This window comes from Melanotaenia boesemani, chromosome 18 (genome assembly GCF_017639745.1).
Source record: "Melanotaenia boesemani isolate fMelBoe1 chromosome 18, fMelBoe1.pri, whole genome shotgun sequence".
Classification (NCBI taxonomy): Eukaryota; Metazoa; Chordata; class Actinopteri; order Atheriniformes; family Melanotaeniidae; genus Melanotaenia; species Melanotaenia boesemani.
The window spans coordinates 21,942,594-21,963,472 of record NC_055699.1 but is presented as its reverse complement, the minus strand read 5'-3'; the positions used below and the strand labels follow the sequence as shown (position 1 = coordinate 21,963,472).

The 20,879-nt window shown below is 39.1% G+C and overlaps 1 protein-coding gene and 1 long non-coding RNA gene across 2 annotated transcripts in view; both read left to right on the top strand.

Moving 5' to 3' along the window:
- LOC121628724 (NACHT, LRR and PYD domains-containing protein 12-like) overlaps positions 1–20,879 on the top strand; it is a 2,607,341-nt gene that overhangs the window by 2,129,340 nt on the left and 457,122 nt on the right. The gene's annotated exons all lie outside the window — the stretch shown is intronic.
- Positions 12,873–19,575, top strand: LOC121628780. The gene is made up of 4 exons (XR_006008256.1): positions 12,873–12,951; positions 18,471–18,546; positions 18,618–18,843; positions 19,512–19,575. It is a non-coding gene; the product is annotated as an uncharacterized LOC121628780 (long non-coding RNA).

Genomic DNA, 20,879 nt, shown 5'->3' with positions numbered 1-20,879 from the left:
CCAAACGCGCAGCTAAAATCTTAGAAAGCAGCTTCCTATCAACATGTAAAAGTGCTATCGGTCTGTAGGATGTACAAGACTTGGGACATTTACCCTTTTTCAAAATTAAAGATATGGTAGCTTCCTTCAAAGATTGTGGAAATTCTCCAGTAGTGAAAGAATGATTAAACATATCAAGTAGAGGCCCTACAAGTACATCTTGAAACTGTTTATAGAATTCACAACTAAGTCCGTCGGGTCCTGGTGACTTTCCAATTTGTAGGGATTTAATGGCTTTAATTAGTTCAGTTTTTGTAATGGGGCTATTAAGAACAGTTCTCTGTTCTCCTGACAGCTTGGGTAAATTAATCTGAGAAAAGAAATTTACAGTTAATTGTGCTGCATCTGATGTTTGTTCAGAAGAATACAATTTCTCATAGAACTCTCTGAAGCATTTGTTTATTGACTTACTATCATATACCTCATAACCTTCCGTATCAGAAATAGCTGCAATAATTTGTGACTCAGCCTGTTTTTTAGCTAGATAAGCAAGACATTTTCCGGGTTTATCTCCATGTTCATAAAACCTTTGTTTAGTGTAATTAATTTTCCTTTCAGCCTCTTTAGTAAGAAGACAGCCTAGAGCGGATCTGAGAGCAGTAATTTCTTGCCATAAAGACGGTAAGGGCGAAACAATATATAGCTTTTCCTTATCTGCCAATTCAGTCTCCAAATTATTTTGTTTTTCTAATCTTTGACGCTTCTTAGTAGCAGAGTATGAAATAATCAATCCTCTTGCATAGGCTTTACAAGTTTCCCATAAGATAGAGGTGTTAGTAGCTGTCTGCTTATTAATTGTGAAAAACATTTTAATTTCTGTAGAAAAATAAGATGTAAACATAGAATCTTTAAGAATAGTAGTGTTAAGTCTCCAGTGTCGAAACTGGCTCAGTACAGTTTTAGGTTTAATGTCCATAACTATGCTTGCATGGTCAGAAATTATTATACTTTTTATATCACATGACACAACAGAATATAGCTCAGACCGAGGAAAGAAAAAATAATCAATTCTAGTTTGGCATTTGTGGGGGGCAGAGAAAAATGTATACTCCTTATTAGAGGGATGGATACTTCTCCAAACATCAGCCAATCCAAGCTCATCACACAAAGCACAAAGAGCCTTTGCCTGGGCAGATGGGGCCATAGTACCATGTGGGAATCTATCAATAAGTGGATTTAAAATTAAATTAAAATCACCACCCACCAGTACAGTGGAATCAACTGAAAGTGCTGCCAATTCGAGAAAAACTTTAGTGAGAAAAGAAATCGGGTGGGCTGGAGGAAGATACACATTCATTATCACAATGTTTTGCCCCTGTAAATTCCCTCTAATCAAAACATAACGGCCACAATGATCTCTAACATAACTAACAATAGTGAAGGGCAGGGATTTCTTGATCAAAATAACCACTCCTCTACTCCTAGTTGTGAAAGAAGAAAAGAACACTTGCCCAAATATTCCTTGTTGAAGCTTGGAATGTTCAGTGTCATTGAGATGGGTCTCTTGTAAAAGAGCAACATCTACATCGTTTTTTTTTAAGTAAGTAAAAATTTTCCTGCTCTTAATGGGATTGTGGACACCCCGCACATTCCAAGAACAAACTCGTAGCTTATTAATCTTAATTTAAAAACACATAGAAAATTAGGCAAAGAAGCATAAGACCTGCGCTGCATAAAAGCATTACAAATAATATAAAAAACAAAAAACACAGAAAAACAAGTAATGAACAATGGGGCGATATCCCTACTGCGCATGTAGGGAACTACCTTCCTACACCCATCAGCAACGAACAGCTGACAGGTGCAACAAGCGCTACACTCACGCCTATACATAGGTGTAACACACAAGTCCGTTTCGCTCACGGTGAGAGTACAACTTCACCTGGAGAATCATAACGTCAGCAAATGCTTTAATGTCACTCAGTAGCCTGCTGGAAATCACACATACACCAAAGCCAGACTAATACTCACGTAACTCCAGAAGCTATAGTCCAGTACTTGACGTAAATCAGAAAAGAAAAAAGTATATCCCTGTGATTAATCCAAAACGTTACGGCAGAGAGTCGACAAAAGCCGAGGCAGCCTCCGATGTGACAAACCTCTTCTCTGCCCCGTTGACAGACACCCTCAGCGTTGCTGGATATATGAGCGCGTAGTCCACGTTCATCCTCTTCAGTCGAGTTTTCACCCCATCAAAGGCCTCGCGTTTTTTGACCACTGCCGCTGAATAATCGTTGAAGAAAGAGACGTTAAGACGATCCGCGGGCTGGTCCGGATCAGCAGCGAGACGTCGGGCAGCAGCCATTACGCGTTGCTTGTCGGTAAAGTTGTGAAACTTTATAATGATGGGTCTGGGGCGTTGATTGGGACCCGGTTTGAGCGGTGTGCGCGGTCCACCTTGATCTTTCCAGATTTAGTTGTGATCTTCAGAAAAGTGGGGAGCCACGTCTCCACAAAAGCCACTGCATCTCTCCCCTCGGTGCCTTCGAGTAGACCAATCAGGCGTAGATTACATCTGCGGCTGCGATTTTCTAAGTCATCGATATGATCCACCATTTCACCAACTTGTTTCTCAAGTTTAATCACTTTAGCTTGCAGTAACTCCGTGGCGTCCTCCACATCAGAAATCCTGGACTCCGCTTGGCCTACACGAGTTCCAAGCGCATGCATTTCAGCAGTTTGGTCGCGAATAGCAACAAGCACTGTGTCAATTTTAGCATAGATGGCCTGTGTGATGTCATCGGACATCCTTTCCAGAACTTGAAGCACACTTGGATCTACATTATCTCTGTCACCATCTTCAGCTTCGGCTGGGCCCAAAGCAATGGCTTCCTCCAGAGGCTCCGCGCTGTTGTTATTAGACTTACTTGCAACAACTTTGTCACTCATAGGCTTCTCTGCCACGGGCTCCGCGTTAGTATTTGCGAGCTTGTCTGCAACGGGTTCCGCATTGTCGACAGTAGGCCTCCCCGTAGCAGTCTTCTTTTTGGCTTTGGTCTTAACCTCGGGCATTTTCAGAAAATAATTGTCCAGGCTCATTATAGAGCTTCTTCCATCATTAAAAATCAAACTCTCATCAGGCAAATAAAGTGAATAAACGGATAATTTAAGACAAATCACCGGAGCTCAGCGGGGCGCGATGTTCACTCTACGACGCCATCTTGCCCTCTCCTGGTGTATCATAGGTCGAATCCCAAATGGAACACTTGAGCACTCCTGCACTCACGGGCGCGCTCCCGCGAGGGGCTCGAGGGTTCAGTGGTATTCCAATTGGAATTGTGTGAGTGATCAAGGGATGATGGCGGACATTTTTGAGCCCTTTCTGCCCCCTTTCCATAAGTCAGCATCGATGCCAACTTTCGCTAAGGAATTACCCATAAATCACTGCGATGTCACGTGAAACACGGAGTTTACCGAGAGAAGCCGACGTGTGAAACATGTTCTTCAGTATTGTGGCGCTGGGTCGTTACCCAGCAACCCATGTGCATAAACATTAAACAGGTTAACCCTATATTTCTTCTTTAAGTTTTCCCATTTCTTTGCAGCCTGGCTGGGGGTCACAACCTTCTGCAGACCTATTTCTGCAATGATAACACTACACACATACGCACACAGACACAAATGCTGCTCATCAACACTGGTTTTCTTTTGTTTTCAGCCCATTTACTTTTATATGGATTACAAGAACTCAACACTTACTCAAATCCTTGTAAGGACGCGTTGCGGAAGCCCGTAAATAGCGCTTCATGTTTTATCCTGAGACAAATTAATTTTTTGGTTTGGTCTTCAGACCCTGTTGATGGAGATATTACGTTGTTATTAGCCACATTCTTTCAGACATTCATGACAATAAATCATGGCTGCAGTGTTTTATACTTACAGACAAATCGTCGCTGCAGCAACTTCTCTTCTGTCATTTTTTTTTTTTTTTTAAAGAATTGTAATCCTCTCGTTTTGGCGTCTCTCTCCTTGCAGTGCAGGTCTCAAAGTGCTGTCCCAATCCTATTTAAAGCATTTCGAGCCCTTGTGGCCTGTCACCCTCGACTCCTCATGCAGGTGATGTCATTTAGTCATCAGGGGCTCAGGGCGAGTGCTCAAGTTTTCGGTTTGGGATTGGGGGATAGTTGACTGTCACTATGAACCACAGGAAGAAGAGTCCTGAAGGAAGGCGGGTGTATTTGGACTCGATCTGGACACCAAACTGCTCAGATTTGGATTCGTGTTGGACTCTTCCTGACTGATCAGATGCTCTTCATGGTTTTGTGTTGGACTGATCTTCCTCCTGAAACACAGTTCTGATGATGAAGCTTAACTTTTTTTTCTTTTTCTTTTAATGAAAACAAAGTTCTTCATCAGAGCAGAGATCCCTCCTCCTTAAATATGAACTCTGTTGTCTGGAGAAAATAAGAAGAATTCATATTGTAGAGAAGCTGAAAAATGATCAGCAACTAAAGACGAAGCTTCTGGACATTTCCACCAACAGCAGTGACAAACAAAATCGGCAACAGCAGCAGGAAGTCAGGGTTTAGCACCTTCTTATCAAGTAAAAGAGAAAATCAAAACATTTTTCTTGCTCAGTAAAAATTCATTTGAACTGCAACACATGAACAAACAGAACCAAGTCAGACAGGAGAAGGTTTTACTGCTGAGACAGACTGATTCTGACTGAACCGGGTCCATGAAGTTCAGCTGAAACTGAGGCTGAAACACCAGCTCTCACATACTATACTGAAATGCTCTCATATACTATACTGAAATCTCCTCTTATATACTATACTGAAATACTCTTAAAACACTATACTAAAATCATTCACACACTATAGTGAGATTTCAAAAATCGCATTTCACTAATATGTATGAAAGGAATTCTACTAGTTTGTGTGAGAGGGAATTTCAGTAGCATGTATGAAAGGAATTCTACTAGTGTGTGTGAGAGGCAATTTTACTAGTATGTATGAAAGGAATTCTAGTAGTGTGTGTGAGAGGCAATTTTACTAGTATGTATGAAAGGAATTCTACTAGTTTGTGTGAGAGGGAATTTCAGTAGCATGTATGAAAGGAATTCTACTAGTGTGTGTGAGAGGCAATTTTACTAGTATGTATGAAAGGAATTCTAGTAGTGTGTGTGAGAGGCAATTTTACTAGTATGTATGAAAGGAATTCTACTAGTTTGTGTGAGAGGGAATTTCAGTAGCATGTATGAAAGGAATTCTACTAGTGTGTGTGAGAGCGAATTTCACTTGAAAAGGAAGTCATTTCAGTTGAAACGGAAGTCACGTAGTAGAAAAAAACAGGAGCGCATTTTCAAAACAAACCGAAGAAGAAGAAGTTGGAGAACATCGTGACAGATGTTTTGCGAAGACTTATGCTGTATTAATATTTGTTCATTCGCCTGAAAGTAATCTTGGTGAAGCAGCTGGCATCTCCAATACTATTCTGGCCTCAGCAGAGACTTTTAACGGTTAACGCGACATCAGCCGGACAACCGACCGAAGTAAGTCTGAATGGGGACATGCTAACTAGCCACCTAGCATAACTCGGCCATTGGGATATACAGTGCTGTAAAACGAAGACCTAACAGCACTGTGAGGCATATCCTGGAGAATACTCCAAACGCAGATGAAGAGTATGTTGTCCAGTGCTGTCCAGGTCTTCCTTTGACATCACTGCATATCTTAATGGCCGAGTTATGCTAGGTGGCTAGTTAGCGTATCCTCATTCAGACTTTCTACTGTCAGTTATCCGGTTGCTGTCGTGTTAGACCTAACCCCTCTAATAGTATCTGCTGAGGCCAGTATAGTATTGAAAAAGCCAGCTGCTTCACTTGGTCATCATAAACTCATGACCACATCAATAGAATTAAACAATCCCACTGCCATTGAACAGAATCTACACCTGCTATGCTTTCTGCAAACAAGATGACAAGTTGAAAATGTCCGTGTCCCGGCCACAAATTTTAATATAACGTTATAAATACAACAACACAGTTACTATCTCAGTTACATAAGCAGGGTGCTTCAACACTGACTTAAACACTGACAAATAACAGTAACATAGGGTTGAGAACTTCCTTTATCAAACACTGAGTCAAGGATGAGACGGGGAGCTGTATATTATGTGAGAGCATTTCAGTATAGTATGTGAGAGCATTTCAGTATATTATGTGAGAGCATTTCAGTATAGTATGTGAGAGCATTTCAGTACAGTATGTGAGAGCATTTCAGTATAGTATGTGAGAGCATTTCAGTATAGTATGTGAGAGCATTTCAGTATATTATGTGAGAGCATTTCAGTATATTATGTGAGAGCATTTCAGTATATTATGTGAGAGCATTTCAGTATAGTATGTGAGAGCATTTCAGTATATTATGTGAGAGCATTTCAGTATATTATATGAGAGGAAATTTCAGTATAGTGTATAAGAGGCAGTTTCAATATAGTGTATAAGAGGTTTTACTATAATGTGTGAATGATTTCAGTATGATATATGCGAGGTTTCACCATAGTGTATGAATGATTTCAGTATAATATATGAGAGGTTTCAGTATAATGTGTGAATGACTTAAATTTCACATGTGTCTGTGAGAGGGTAATTCTGAATAATGTCTCAAACGGCCCCTCATACCACACCATCAGGTTTCTTGGCGTCATCATCTCGGCCGACATCTCCTGGTCAGAGAATATCACGTCAATCACCAAGAAGGCTCAGCAGCGGCTACACTTCCTGAGAGTCCTCAGGAAGCACAAACTAAACTCCAACCTGCTGCTGACCTTCTACCGCTCATCCACTGAGAGCCTGCTGACATATTGCATCACAGTATGGTACAGCAGCTGCACTGTAGCAGACAGAGAGAGGCTACAGAGAGTTGTAAAGACAGCACAGAAGATCACTGGCTGCCCTCTCCCCTTCCTGATGAACATTTACACCTCCCGCTGCCTCAGCAGAGCCAGAAACGTCATAAATGACAGCTCCCTCCCTGGCTCTGATCTGTTTGCCCTGCTGCCCTCTGGGAGGCACTACGGGTGCATCAGGACTAAAACAAACAGACTCAAAAACAGTTTCTTTCCAAAAGCAATAACTGCCCTAAACTCCTGTAGGACTTCAAATGTGAAATACTCTGGACACTAACGACATATGTGCAATACATTCTGTCATATGACATGTACAACATATCATGATATGTGGAAGAATACTCTGAATGTGCAATATATTTTTCTGACTTGAATATGTTCAGTGCAATTTATATATTTTTCAACTCGATCACTATATACATGTATGGTATACAGGTATATACATCATATTTATATCCACAAATAACTTAATGAGGGTGCACATTTGTTTGTTTATTTGTAAATATTTTATACCTCAGATCTTTTATTTTTTTTTATCTTTTATACTGCTTTTTTGCACTGACATTGGTGGTGGCTTAATCTCATTGTACATGTGTATAATGACAATAAAGGCATTCTATTCTATTCTATTCTATTCTAAAAAATAAAGCATTTTACCATTAAAAATACATATGAACAGTAAGTAATAAATATTAATATAATTTATTAATATATGGGACAGAAGCCACGACCTGTTGCTCATTCAGTCGTCTAATCACAGCTGGAAAGAAGCTGCTTCCTAAAAACGTCCTCACATGAATCCTCCTGCTTTTCCTTCCTGGCTGCATCAGAGAGAAGAGACCCTGAGGATGAGTGGAGATGCTGATGATGCAGTGTCCTCTACATGTGCACCTCTGCCTGTAGATGTCCAGCAGAGAGGACAGCTGGACCAGTGATCCTGAACCAGGAAGTGATGCAGTAGGTGAGGATGCTCTCAGTGGTGCTGCAGTAGAACACAGGCATGACTGGCCCCTCTTCAGTCTCCAGAGAAGATGAAGACAGTGTTGTGCTTTCCTGACCGCAGCTGTTGTGTCCCTAGAGATCAGTTTATCACTCAGATAGATTTTAAGGAATTTGTTTTTCTGGACTCTTATCAACAGAATCACTGATGATTAGTGGAGGGTGATAAGTCGTCTCACCCTTTATGAAGTTGATAATCATCACTTTAATTCTTTATTTTTGTTTTTTCTGCATCTACAACTTCAGAGTCTTGCTCACAGTTTTTCAGCAACCCAGATCTCAGTTGTAGGTACTAGTTTCCACTCCCAGTAACTGCAGTTTCTCAACCAGCTGCTGTGAGAAGATTTAGATAAATGTTGAGCTGAAGTCGACCAACAGAATTCTGACATATGTGTTCTTGTCTTCCAGGTGAGTTTGGGTGAGATAAAGCAGGCTGGAAGGAGTCATCACCTGGATTTAGCTAATCGCTCTAACTGTCTTAAATACAGAGATGCTGGGTAAAGCTGTGACTCACTAATCAGACCAATGGACCTTTTAACAATCTGCTTCAAGCAAGTCCTCTCCTTTGAAGATGTATGACTCAGACCAGGACACCATAGAGAAAGATGGATTGATTCAGTAAAAGAAGGATTAAACATGGTCATTATGATGAGATTAGAGTGTTTCCTGAAACACAAACACTGCTGTTTCAGGAAACACAGCTTCACAGTTAGCCTCAAAGTTGAGCTTTGAGTCAATGATGGTCCCAATTATTTCAAAGTCTGCACATCCTCAGTGTCTGAGCTTTGATGGTCATTTCATTTCATGTTGACAGCAGGAATCAGTGCAGAGAACAGCTGACTGACACAAACAGTGTCTGTGGAGGAAACTTCAGGCAGCAGCAGTTAAAACCCAACAGAACCAGAATCAGTCCACAGCATGAGAGACAAACAGCGAAGCATCAGGAGGATTGTGGAGTAACAGCAGACTGCAGCTGAAGAGTTGAGCTTCTTCTCTGCAGCGTCTCTGTGAGCTCGACTGTTTGATCTGGTCTGAGCTCTTCTTCGGACTCACGGCAGCTTCAAGGAGCTCAGTCTAACAACCAGAACTTCCAGTGAGGAAGACTGTGGCAAGATTCATGATGACATGAAATATTTCACTTTACCCCTTTGAGAGCAAAGTTGTTTCATTCCAATAAAGAACAGAACAATCATCATTAAACTTTTTAGATTTTAACATTGTTCTTAGGTGTCTTTGCAACCAATAGACAAAGTGAAACTTTTAGCTAATACGTTTCAAAAGTTTCAATAATGGTCAGTTTTTCCAGCTGATGTAAGTGAAAATATTAATTTGTGTCATCTTTCAGCACAGTTCATGTCTGGGATGAGACAGAAGGTGGAGACAACCACTTCACTCTGTCCGCTTCCCAGTCGGTTTCCAACATTTACACACTGATCAGTTAGTGTCTCAGAAACTCTGGACAGACTAATTCTCTAAGTGCAGACGGTGAACAACAGAAAGTGTCAGACTTGTATTTTAGTCTCACACAATCAGCAGTCAGGGTAAAACTCAGATCAAAGTCTCAACATTCAGACAGCTTTTGAATCAAACTTCTCACCATGTTATTGCAGATATTAATAGAAATATGGTGCTCACATGTTTTGACACATCAGCCAACGTTAGAGTTAAGGATCTTCTGTTACAGCCAGAAAAGCTTCATTGTGGCACCTTGCAAACATCAAAAAATGAAAATGATTACACAGAACCATAAGAAGCTCATAACATTACGAAACCAGCAACAATTCATCACATGCACAGAAGCCACACAAGCAGTTAAATCCAGACTTCTTCTTCTCATTATGGCCTTTTTATTATTTACCCATTGTTACAGCTGCTGCTTTTTGTCTAATGATTCTCTTTTTGCATGCAAATACCTGTGTGCCATCACCCACCATGGATTGGTTCTGCTCACCACACCCTTGCTTCCTACCTGCTGAGAATTGGCTGGAACTGACACGCCTTCACCTCCTCCCTCCTGATTGGATAATAGGTGGTGCAATCCCTGCTCCTGCTCTCACCCACCTGGAAATAAAGGACTTCTGCACCTGCTCACTCATTGGCATCTGTTTGCACAGACAGTCTGCTCTTGGCTTGCAGAACTTTTGTGGTTGTGACTGTGTACTTTGATTGGTGGTGTTTGATTAGCAAGATTAGTATTTTTCCAACAGCGTTAAAACTGTTTGGCTTCGTGTTCTTCCTTTTTGCTGACTGATACTCTTGTTTTTCTTTCTTGTTTTTGTTTGGTAATAAGTAAAGCCCTTTTAACTTCTCTTTCAGTTATATTTAGTATAGTTAAAAGTAGAATGTGTTGGGCTAGATAGTATATAGGATTTTTGGGTTATACAAGCATAGCTATTGGAGATGCTTCACTTTCTGTTTATATCATAGATTAATAGCCAGTCTTTCGTTCACCCGTTTATTTATTCTTGGTTCTGTTTTTTTGTACTGGCTGTTTTGAAGGTCATCGTGTTAGCTGGATCCATGTGATAATTACAGAAACAGACCATTATGTCTACATGTGCTTAGTAGATCTGAATATGATTACACTACCTACATGATGTAATAATTAGACGCTACACTTGCACTTTAATCTCTGATAAATAACTTAACATGGATGAACACTCTGCTGTTGTGTAAATTTCAGGTGTGATACAGTCTGACTGTTTATTTGCAGGAACGTTGATGGTTTTGAAAGTTCTTTAAGTTCTAATTAATTTTTTTATTGCACAGCATTTATGTTATAGAATAGAAATGGAATAGAAATACTTTAATAATCCCTTTGGAGAGTCCTCAGGGAAATTTGGGAAGATGTTGTGAAGCTCCAGAAATGTTTGTCTTTATGTTCAGTCCTGTGCAGACGTGTTAATCCAGGTCCATCCATTTTAATCCATTTTACCTGCAGTCATTCATTAAAAATGTGCAAACATAAAAACGATAAATGAGGCAGAAACAGAATCAGTCTGAGGAGCGATGATCCCACATTCCTTCAGTTCAGCTTCCACATCAAGTGAATTCCTTCATCTTCTCAACTTGTAACCAACTCTGTGTTTGCATCAAAGTTGAGTTGGGAGTCAAATACTGTTCCTAAACTTATATGTACTTACAATTTAAACTTCCTTGTCATATGTAATGCTGAGCTTTGGATTATCAATATTTTTACTAAAGTTAATAATTAATTCTTTAGTTTTAGTGACATAAAGATCAAATAAACTCCCATCACACCATTGACAAAGGCAGGAAAAGCAGAACTAGGATCTGATTGTAGTTCTTGGAGAAGAGACAACAAGCTGCATCATCATTAAACCTCAGAAGGATCTCTTCAGATGCAGCTGTCGGTGGATATGATAACACAAAAACAACAAGAAAACAACACAAAAGTGAAAGAAACAACCTGGAGGAGAATCATTGTTTAAAGTGAAAATATAAAACATTTACAAACACCTGATGAACTCTCTCAGGCTGTATCTTATTAAATGTTTTGGCGGTGTTAATACATTTAGTCTAAAATGAAGAGTCTAGCATTACCCACACCTTTAACAGGATCATAAACAAACTTCAGGGAGTCACATCTACCATCAGTTAAAGAGACAGTTTCATCTTAACATTTTCTAAAGAAAAACATCATCACAAGGGATGTAAGAGCAGCTGGTCTATCTGGAGATAAAGTCACTACCTGTAGAATTACTACTGGCCACCATGACTCACATCTGGGACCTTACCTGGCAAGAAAATATGACGTAAGGGAAAATCAACTTATAGACTTCAGTGCATCAAGTGTGAGGAGAAGAGTTTGAAACAAAGAGCTGAAATGAGAAGCATTCATGAGTCCAACTATTAGACAGAAGGATGGATGATGTGATGAGTGTGATGTTGCAAACAGGACCTTCATCCTTAGTGAGTCTACTTTAACCTGTGAGGAAAGGAGAATTTAAAATCCCAAATCTTAGTACAACAAAGATAGAAAAATAAAAATGATTCGTCATGGAGGATAAATCATGTGGAGGATGTGAGTTGTTGCTGTTCCTGCAAAACATTTACTAGAAACTGTGGAGACATTTGGTGACTTTGGGTGTGATTTCTACAAAGGAAAGTAAAAGTCCATCTGTCTGCTGCATTCATTCTTCACATGCTAACAAAGAACAGCAGCTGGAGGGAGTGGAGGTAGGTTAAATTTTCATAAAGGCCACAGTTTGCCACAGAATACTCAGTTATAGTCATATTGTTTAAATTTAACAGCTCTGAGCCGTTCAAACCTTTAACAACATTATTTACATTAAAAGAAAAAAATGATAGTTACATAAATAAATAAATTAATAAAAAGTTTGGGTTGAATTTAACAGTCCTTTGAGTCTTTGCTGCAAACAGAGTGAAACTGTCCTCAAAGCCCCCCCCCCATCTAACCTTGCTACAGGTTAACCTGACAGATCCTAAAACAAAGGTTTTTTCTGAGAACTTTTCATATTCTGAAACTTTAATTCTTTATTTATACTTTATTTCTCACAATCATCACTGAACTAGAAAAGGTTTCGAGCTGCATGATCATACAGTGTGTGTGTGTGTGTGTGTGTGTGTGTGTGTGTGTGTGTGTGTGTGTGTGTGTTAATAATCAGATGGTTTACAGGAATCTGAGAGGAGGCTCCATGTGATTTACAGGAATCTGCTCTGAGTGTCACACCCTACCTACACCTAGAGTTATACTGCAGGCAATGTTCAGATATCAAGGGTCTCCTGGTGGGTCCGTTTGTTTTACAACCAGCAGAGTTAAAATGAAAGTAAAAAAATAGAATCTCATCAAAGTGAAATCACATCTAAACACTGATAGCAGCTGGTCGAATGACAGTGATATAAATTATGAAGCTTGAGATAAAAGATAAGCGGCTGGATTTTTATGGGCCGCATCCATAAAAAGGTCAATGGTGAACTTGTTATCATCCAGCAGCCAGAAGAAGAATTCACACAGGAACCCGTCAGCCTGGACTCCTGCAGCAGCTGCAGAGACGACGGAGGAGCTTCGTCTTGACAGTGAGTCACTTTGTTTATTTTATTAGACCATTGATATGTTATTTAGCAAAAATACTATTTTATATCCATTATTAGTGTAATTTATTTTACTGTGAGATCATTTTGATCTAATTAATCACAGGTTACAAATTAATCATGATTAATCACCATTTGCGAGTTTTTTATGCCTGAAATTTCCACGTTTTTACTGTATTGTATCAACAGAATGTGCCAATGCTACACATATTTAGTGTTAACTGACCCTCTCTTGGGTAAACGTCAGATGCCCATTGGTCAGTAAATGCAGCAGGTAATATACTTCTATACGTTGTTCTAAATCATCTCTACCTTGTTCTCAATCATAATTCAGAATTTATTTATCATCATCTCACCAACCGTCTCCATGGTGATAATTTCTGTCCTAAAACCAGCAGATGTAACGACTGAAGTTAAATAGCCAACATTGATGAACTGATGATCTGGCTAAAAACAGCCTTTTCCTTTTATCATTGAAGTGTAAGTGTTTGTGCAGCAGTGATAAAAGTCCTACAGCAGCTTCACCCAAAGTAAACACCTGTTGATAAAATAGATCATTGGCTGTTTTACAAGTTTTTCTTTACGTTTTTAGATTAGATGATCACTTTAAATGTAATAATCGGTTCAATATTTCATCAAATCTAGACCTCCAGAAAGATCTCATTTGTGCCCCCCTTTTCCTTTTAGTCAGTGCTCCTGTCTGGAACCCCATCAGAACTTTCCTAGAACCGCCCCTGCATAGCTGAAGCATAAACCTCGTCTACCACCAGCCAACTACTGTGTTAGAGAAGGTCCTGCCAAAAATAGTACTTTGGGGGTAAATATGTAACTGTGTAAACCATGAACCGCTAGTTTCCTCCTTCTCAGCTGAAGCATAAACAAACGCAAAAACAGAGAAAAGTTGATCAGCTGATCCCCGACAGCTGTCACGATTCACAGAACAAGATGAGAGGAGGAAGCAGCTGCTGCACAAACACTGAGACGACCAGAGATCCTCTAGAGCAGAAATGCTGGTGCAAAACGCAGGATAAGTAAAACAAAGCAGTGGAACCCTCTCACCAGGAAAGGAGTGTGTGTTAAAACACCATTATTCTTCATGAAGGCGACATCCATGGGTTGCTCCATTAATGTTGAGTTTATTCTCAAATCCATCGATAGAGCCAGTCGGCTCATCTTTTCCATCTCACCACTTCACGTCCTGCCGTCATAATGGAGAACTGACAGATGTATGGGGCTTGTGATGTCGCTCATGTGTTAAGTGTGTTCAAAATATTAATGCAATAATTAAATAAATTAGTTGCTACCGTTAACGTGTTAGCTTTGACAGCCCTTGTTTTTAGTTGTGTTTTTTTTCATTGTCCGGTGTATATGACATTGACCACGCTATTTAAACGTCCGTGTGGAAGAACATGAGATGTTCGTGTCTCCTGTCGGACTTGTACAGAACAGGAGTGGCACATATAAATGTGACCTAGATTTTAGGAAACAATGAACTCATTATGACTAAAGTAGTCATCAAATTTTTAAAAGTAACACAAAAGTTGTTTAAACAAACAGCAAATACAAATATTTGTTTTTCCATTAACAGTTGTTTACCTAAGATGGTCCTGTGTTGTTTGTCTTTAATCACTGCAGCACATAAACTTAACGATTAATAAGAAATTTTTCTCTGAGCCAAATCAGCTGTTTTATCAGAGTTTCTTCAGCTTTACTGGCTGTTTTATTTCATACAGTCATCCCATCTGGTGATTTTATGACTTTCACATCCTCTTCATTAAATGTGAACAGCTTTTACAGACAAATCCAGGTAAGCAGTTAGCGAGATGATGCTATATAAATGCTACTTTATGATCCAGAGTGTGGAAGTGTTAATGTAGAACATAGTGTGGTTGATGGTGAGATTAGTGTCCAAGCATCTTAAAACACACATGTCCCACGCTACACTTTTATTTGCAGACCTCTCTTCAGCTTTTATTAAGATGCATATATTTCAATATAACAACTTCTTACTGATTTTAAATCTTTAAATCAAATCAAATTGTTATTCTTTAAAGCCCCAGTGTGTAAGAATTACTCCCATCTAGTGGTGGGCTAGTATATTACAAGCAACCGAGCGGTGCTCTACTGGAACCTGGAACCGGATGCGCCACCAACTAAGTATTTATAAACAACTCATTCTAAGCTACAAGAACGCTTTCATTTGGATGCATTTGTGATTAGACTTTGGCAAAATATGTATTTGTCAAAGCAATACTTGATTTTTGCTAACAAAAAGCCAAATAAGCTACAGACTGTACATTTAATTTTGTTTTTAACTGAATGAATTCAGCTGTTTTTTTGCCAATAACATCGACTCAAATACGGGATCTCCTCAGAGTTGCTGACACTTTTTGTTCTTCATGACGTGATGACACCAGCCTGTTCACATTGGTTTGTGGGACAGACAAGGGTCACCGTGGTCATCATTTGTTTGATCTAAATTTAACAAAAACAAAGAAATAATTATTGATTTTAGAAAGAGCGCTGCCTTTCCAAAACTCAGCATCACTCACTGAGAAAAGGTGGAGATTGTTGACTCCCACCTGGGAACTAGTTGTGTTTCTGTCAAATTTCAGGCTTGAGTGAGAGGTAATTCTAAAAAAGGTCCAACGGAGGATCCACCTGACGGAGAGGCCGAGTTCTTTGAATGTTTCTGAGAAGATTTGATTTAATTTTCATTATTCTTTCACCGAGTGTTTCAACTTTTTCTTTTGTTAGTTTCAGAAGTTAAAAACAATCTGAACAATATTGTTAAAATGTGTTGTAAGATAACTGGTGTCCAGCTTATTGATTTTGGAACCTTGTATAGGAAACGAGTAGTTAAATCAACATGCATCAGTGATCAAACCGATCATGTTCGATCACTGGAGTTTCACCTCATGCCGTCTGGAAGCTGTTATCTTGCCACATGATGGAGAACACATACTCAAACTCTCATCCCTTCTGATTCTTAAATGCTTCTCGTGGCAGCAAATAATTCATTTTTAAAGGCCTCACCATCATCAGCTTCAATATCCTCCAGCATCACAGCAGACCAAATTTCTGTTTATTAAGTTAAAGTTTTACTTCATAAAGACAGATACAGAACTGTGCAGGTGTCATAAAGCTTATAGCAGATCAAAGTTAAACAGTGAAACTATAAGACCAGATCCGAGTAAAGACTCCAAACACAATGAAATGTCAAAGAGTTTCTATCATCGTATAGATGTTGAGGTTAGGCTTTATTGTTTCAGAGATCATTTTAACACGGCTTTTTAAATAAAGGTTAAATATGGCATGTGACTGATGGCGGGTGGTTCTTTGCTGGGTTGGTGGGGTGGAGTCTATTTCCTTGTTTATTAGTATCGTCATCACTGTCAGTATCATTATTAATTATTTATAGCTTTGTTATATATGCATGTGTATGTATATATGAGTAAATGCATATTTATGTATGTGTACATATACATATATATGTGTATGTGTGTATATGGATAAATGCATGTACTGTATATCGTTTTTCTTTCCTCTCCCTCTCCACTCTATCAATGCAAAATTACTTCTACCCATATAATGTCACATTTCCTAGTCAAACATGTTCCTGCTGCTTTCTGTTTTTGTTTATTTGGTGTCCCCTAACTACATGCTAAAGTTTCCTTGGGAAAGACACTGAACCCCTTGTTGCCTCCTGATGTGTCTATCAGGGTATGAATGTGTGAGAACAAAGAAAGCACTTAGTATATAACAACAGAAGTGCTGTATGAGTGTGTGTGATTGGGTGAATGTGACATCTAGTGTTAAAGAGCTTTGAGGGGTAAACATGGCTAGAAAAGTGCTTTATAAGTACAGTCCATTTACAACAATATTTTTATTTTACTGTTTACCTCCCAACATGCTTGACACAGCTATTTTAAATAGTTACATAGTTAAATACTCAAATAGTCAAATAGTTAAATAGTTAAAAGGGGGTGCCTCTGGGCCCTTGGGGCCCTGTATGGCCAGTGGCTCCAGCATTGTCTTCGTGGTGTGGTGGCTGTCTCTTGCTGCCTGTGATCCAGTAGCATGATCACACTCATCTCTGATCTCTCCTCATTCCTCATCCTCTTAATGCTGACACAGTCACTGAGTTGTCCAGTGGGGTTATACACTAAGAGATACTTTTAATTAGGATTTATTTGTGTGTGATTCTGGTACTTTTGTTGTGATGCGTGTTGTTAAAGTCTTGGTTATTTTTTTTTTAGGAACTCTTGATGATTGTCAGCTTAAGGCCTATTTATGCTCAACACAGAAGACCAATATGCAGAAAACGGATAGTTTCGTCATACAACGCCGCCCTCATACTTTCATGTGTCTTATACGTTTCCATGGGTAATACATCAGTTCATCCACAAGTGGGTAGTGCTGAGTTCAGAGTTTACTTCCGCATTTTGACTGCGGTTGTTTAGAACAACCAAAAATACCTAAAGAAAAAGAAAACCTCGATGAAGAAGCAGTTTCTCTCAACTTCGTCTGCATCTTCTTCTTTGGGTGCTTTTTATTTGGCGATCTTCTTCTTCCTGTTTCTCTTCTTCTCTAGTTTGTTCCTTTCACTGGTTGTGTGTTAGCTCAACACTACCTCCCCAATTTCTGGTGGTATTACTCTGTCTTCTGCGTCAAGCGATGGAGAGCTAAGCCCCCTGAAAACAGACCAAAATATGCGTGTAACCAACACATAAGATGGACGAAATTGTCCTTCAGCCTGCGTATCCGTCTTCTGCATTGAGCATAAATGTGCCCTTAGTTTACCTGTAAAAGCTGTAGGAAATTCTCTGTCGTGTTTCTATACAGGTGTAGCAGTTGGTTGACTGGTGTTAGGTTGGATTGAAGGGTTGTTGCTTCTATCTACTGTGTCTTTGTCTCCTCTTCCAATTTCTACTTTCCTTTTTTCTTCTCTTCATTATTCTCCCTTTATTCTGACCCTCTGGTCAGGTCCAGCAGGTTTACATAAATTCCATCATTTAAAATGAATAAATAAGATAAAGAAAAAATAAATCAACAAGCTGCTCACTGAACTTAATTAGTAAGAGGAGCCCTAAACCCCTCTTGGCAAAGCAAATTTGTTCAGCACAACACAGCAGCCAGATCATCATTCTGCTGCCACCATGCTGGACAGGGCAAGTCCAAACAGAAAAAAAAAATCCTGTTTGCATAATTATTTTTCTTTTTAACACAACTACCAGGTAAACCTTCATAGCCATAAAAACTTAAGTCATTTTAACTTTCTTCTACTGGTGTTTTAGTGGTTTTTGTCTGATGAGGTCAGTCTGAAGAACTAGACTCACCTTCAAACCTCAGTCCATAGCAGCGTGTAGGAGGACTTTGCTCTTTAGCTCAGAAGTGGAAATTTCCTCCTGGAAAAACGAAAGGATATTTAGAGTAGACATGACAAATCTCATCATAACAGTTTAGATTTAATCAATTCTCATAACGTTTATTTCATCTTACAGAGCCTGAATCATGGGAAACAAAGGCTCAGTTACCAATACGACTCCTTATAACTGGGTACTTGACAAAGGAAGACAGGTAAGTTTCACACATTTATTGACAAAGGTTTGATTTATAATTAATTATTAATGTTTTCCCTTCTTTTTCAGTTTTCTGAGGATGTTTGTACTCTATACAGAAATAGCACAAGAGAATATAAAGAAGATTTCTTCCACAATTATCAGCTATACCTTCGATATGAAAACCACTCAGACTGGGACCTTAAGACTTGGGGTGATGGCGATTCATTCACCTTAAGAGAAAGCAGCGACCGCAGATATTTTGAACTGGTCAACAATTCTTCTCGTCAGGTAGTCGACCGATGTCCACACTTTGGTAAGTTTCAATAATAAGAAAATAAAATAAATAACCTTTTTATTCTGAGCTTTTATTTAATTGTCTGTTTCATTGAGATTCAGAGAGAAACTCAAGAATTTAACTTTTTAAAGATTTTGTTCAAACAACCAAAACCTGATAAGACCAAGTTTAAAGGAAATCTTTGACTTTAAATCTGAAGACAAACTTAAACATTTTCCTCGATACCTCAAGATTACAATGCCATAAATGATTTTCTTATTAATTTAATCATGTCCTTTTTCGTCTTGCTGATTAAAACCTCAGTTCTTCTCAGGCTCAAAGCCTCATTTCCTCTGCTTATAGCTGAATTATGGGATCTTTATCAGATCCTGTAACATTCGGCTCTAAGCAGCCAAAGACTCTTTTACTGGGGCAGTTCCTTCCTCTGCATCGCTGGTCCTCAAGCCAAATACAGCTATTCTGCAATTTCTCCATCTTAATAAAAAAATAAAAACACTTAGAAACATCACAGCGCTTATTGAAATATTTAAGAAAAGCTGCAGCCATTTCAAACAATAGTAGGCCACAGAACTTGGAAAATGTTTATTAGAAAAACAAAAAAATAAATAGCTCATACAGTGATGGACATGGCGTGATATAAGTTAGAAGTTAACTTCAGTTTTATGCATCATTAAATTCTTCTACAGGCAGAATTGAAGAAGAAAAACGAGAGAAAGAAAGAAAGGAGCGAGAGAGACGGCAACAAGAAGAGCGAAGCCGAAGAGAGGAAGAGCAGAAGAGACGAGAGAGACAGCAACAAGAAGAGTGACGCCGAAGAGAGGAAGAGGAGAAGAGACGAGAGAGACGGCAACAAGAAGAGCGACGGCAAAGAGAGGAAGAGGAGAAGAGACGTCAGGTGGAGCTCGAGCGAAAGAGGAAGATCCAACAGCTGATTGAAAAGGAGAATGAGGCCTCCAGGAAAAAGCTCTCCCAAGCACAGGAGAGGTTTCAGGAGGAGCAAAGCCTCAAAGAACGAGTTCTTCATCAGCAGCAAACTCAGGTTCTACACCAGATGGTGGAAGATGATGCCGCTCACTTTGAGAGGGATGAGGTATGGCTAACTCAGAGTCTCTGGGTTTGCTTAAACTCAAAAACCTCATTAAAAACTATTATGATTAATTTATTCTAATGAATGTATAGTGAGTGCACCATGCTTGCAGTAGTTTGTGGGTTGTTGTTTTTAACTACAATGTGAGGCCACAAATACTCTGGGCTCCTGGCTTAATACTGGGAAAAATGCAATACAACACCATTAAGAAGTTTGTTAGGATACCAGGGAGGATAAAACACTGACTTCTGCTTTTAAAGTCATTATATGAAATGGTCACCACCACTTAAATATAATCTACTATATACCTAATTAAATAAAATATTGGAGTTTTAAGACATGATAAAATAAACAAATAATAATAATATATTTAAAGTTTCTTCTTCATGGTAAAACATTTATAGTGACCATTTCCAACCTTTGAACAATGTGTCTGCAGCTTTTTAATTACTGTTAATGATTTGGTTAAATTGGTGTTCACACAGAGCAAATATGAAATGAATCAATGGTGGATATATTTAGAAGGCCAGCATCATCTGTTGTACAAGAACTAACAAAAGCTCAGAGTCCAATACAGACCACTTACTGGATGGTACATGCATGGCTATACACTGTAGTTTTCACAATTAAGGTATCCCAGTCCCTGAAAATTGGTACCACTCATGTATGTTATGATTTTAAAATGTCAGAAGGTCCAAATTAAACACTCTTTCCCCTCGGACGCCTTCTCAGAGTGCTTTATCATGTCATCCAAAATATGGATGAGCCATTACGAGGGTGAGAGCATGAATTTGGGGATTTTATATACTGATCTCATCAGTGTCTTTATAAATCACCTCAAACACCCCAGAAACATAGGCCAGGACTATTGCATATACTTAACACTGATTAATGTATTTCAAGACTCTGACACTGATGTTCTGCTCTGTTTTCTTCTCTTGATATAGCTTGGTGATATAAGTGGCAA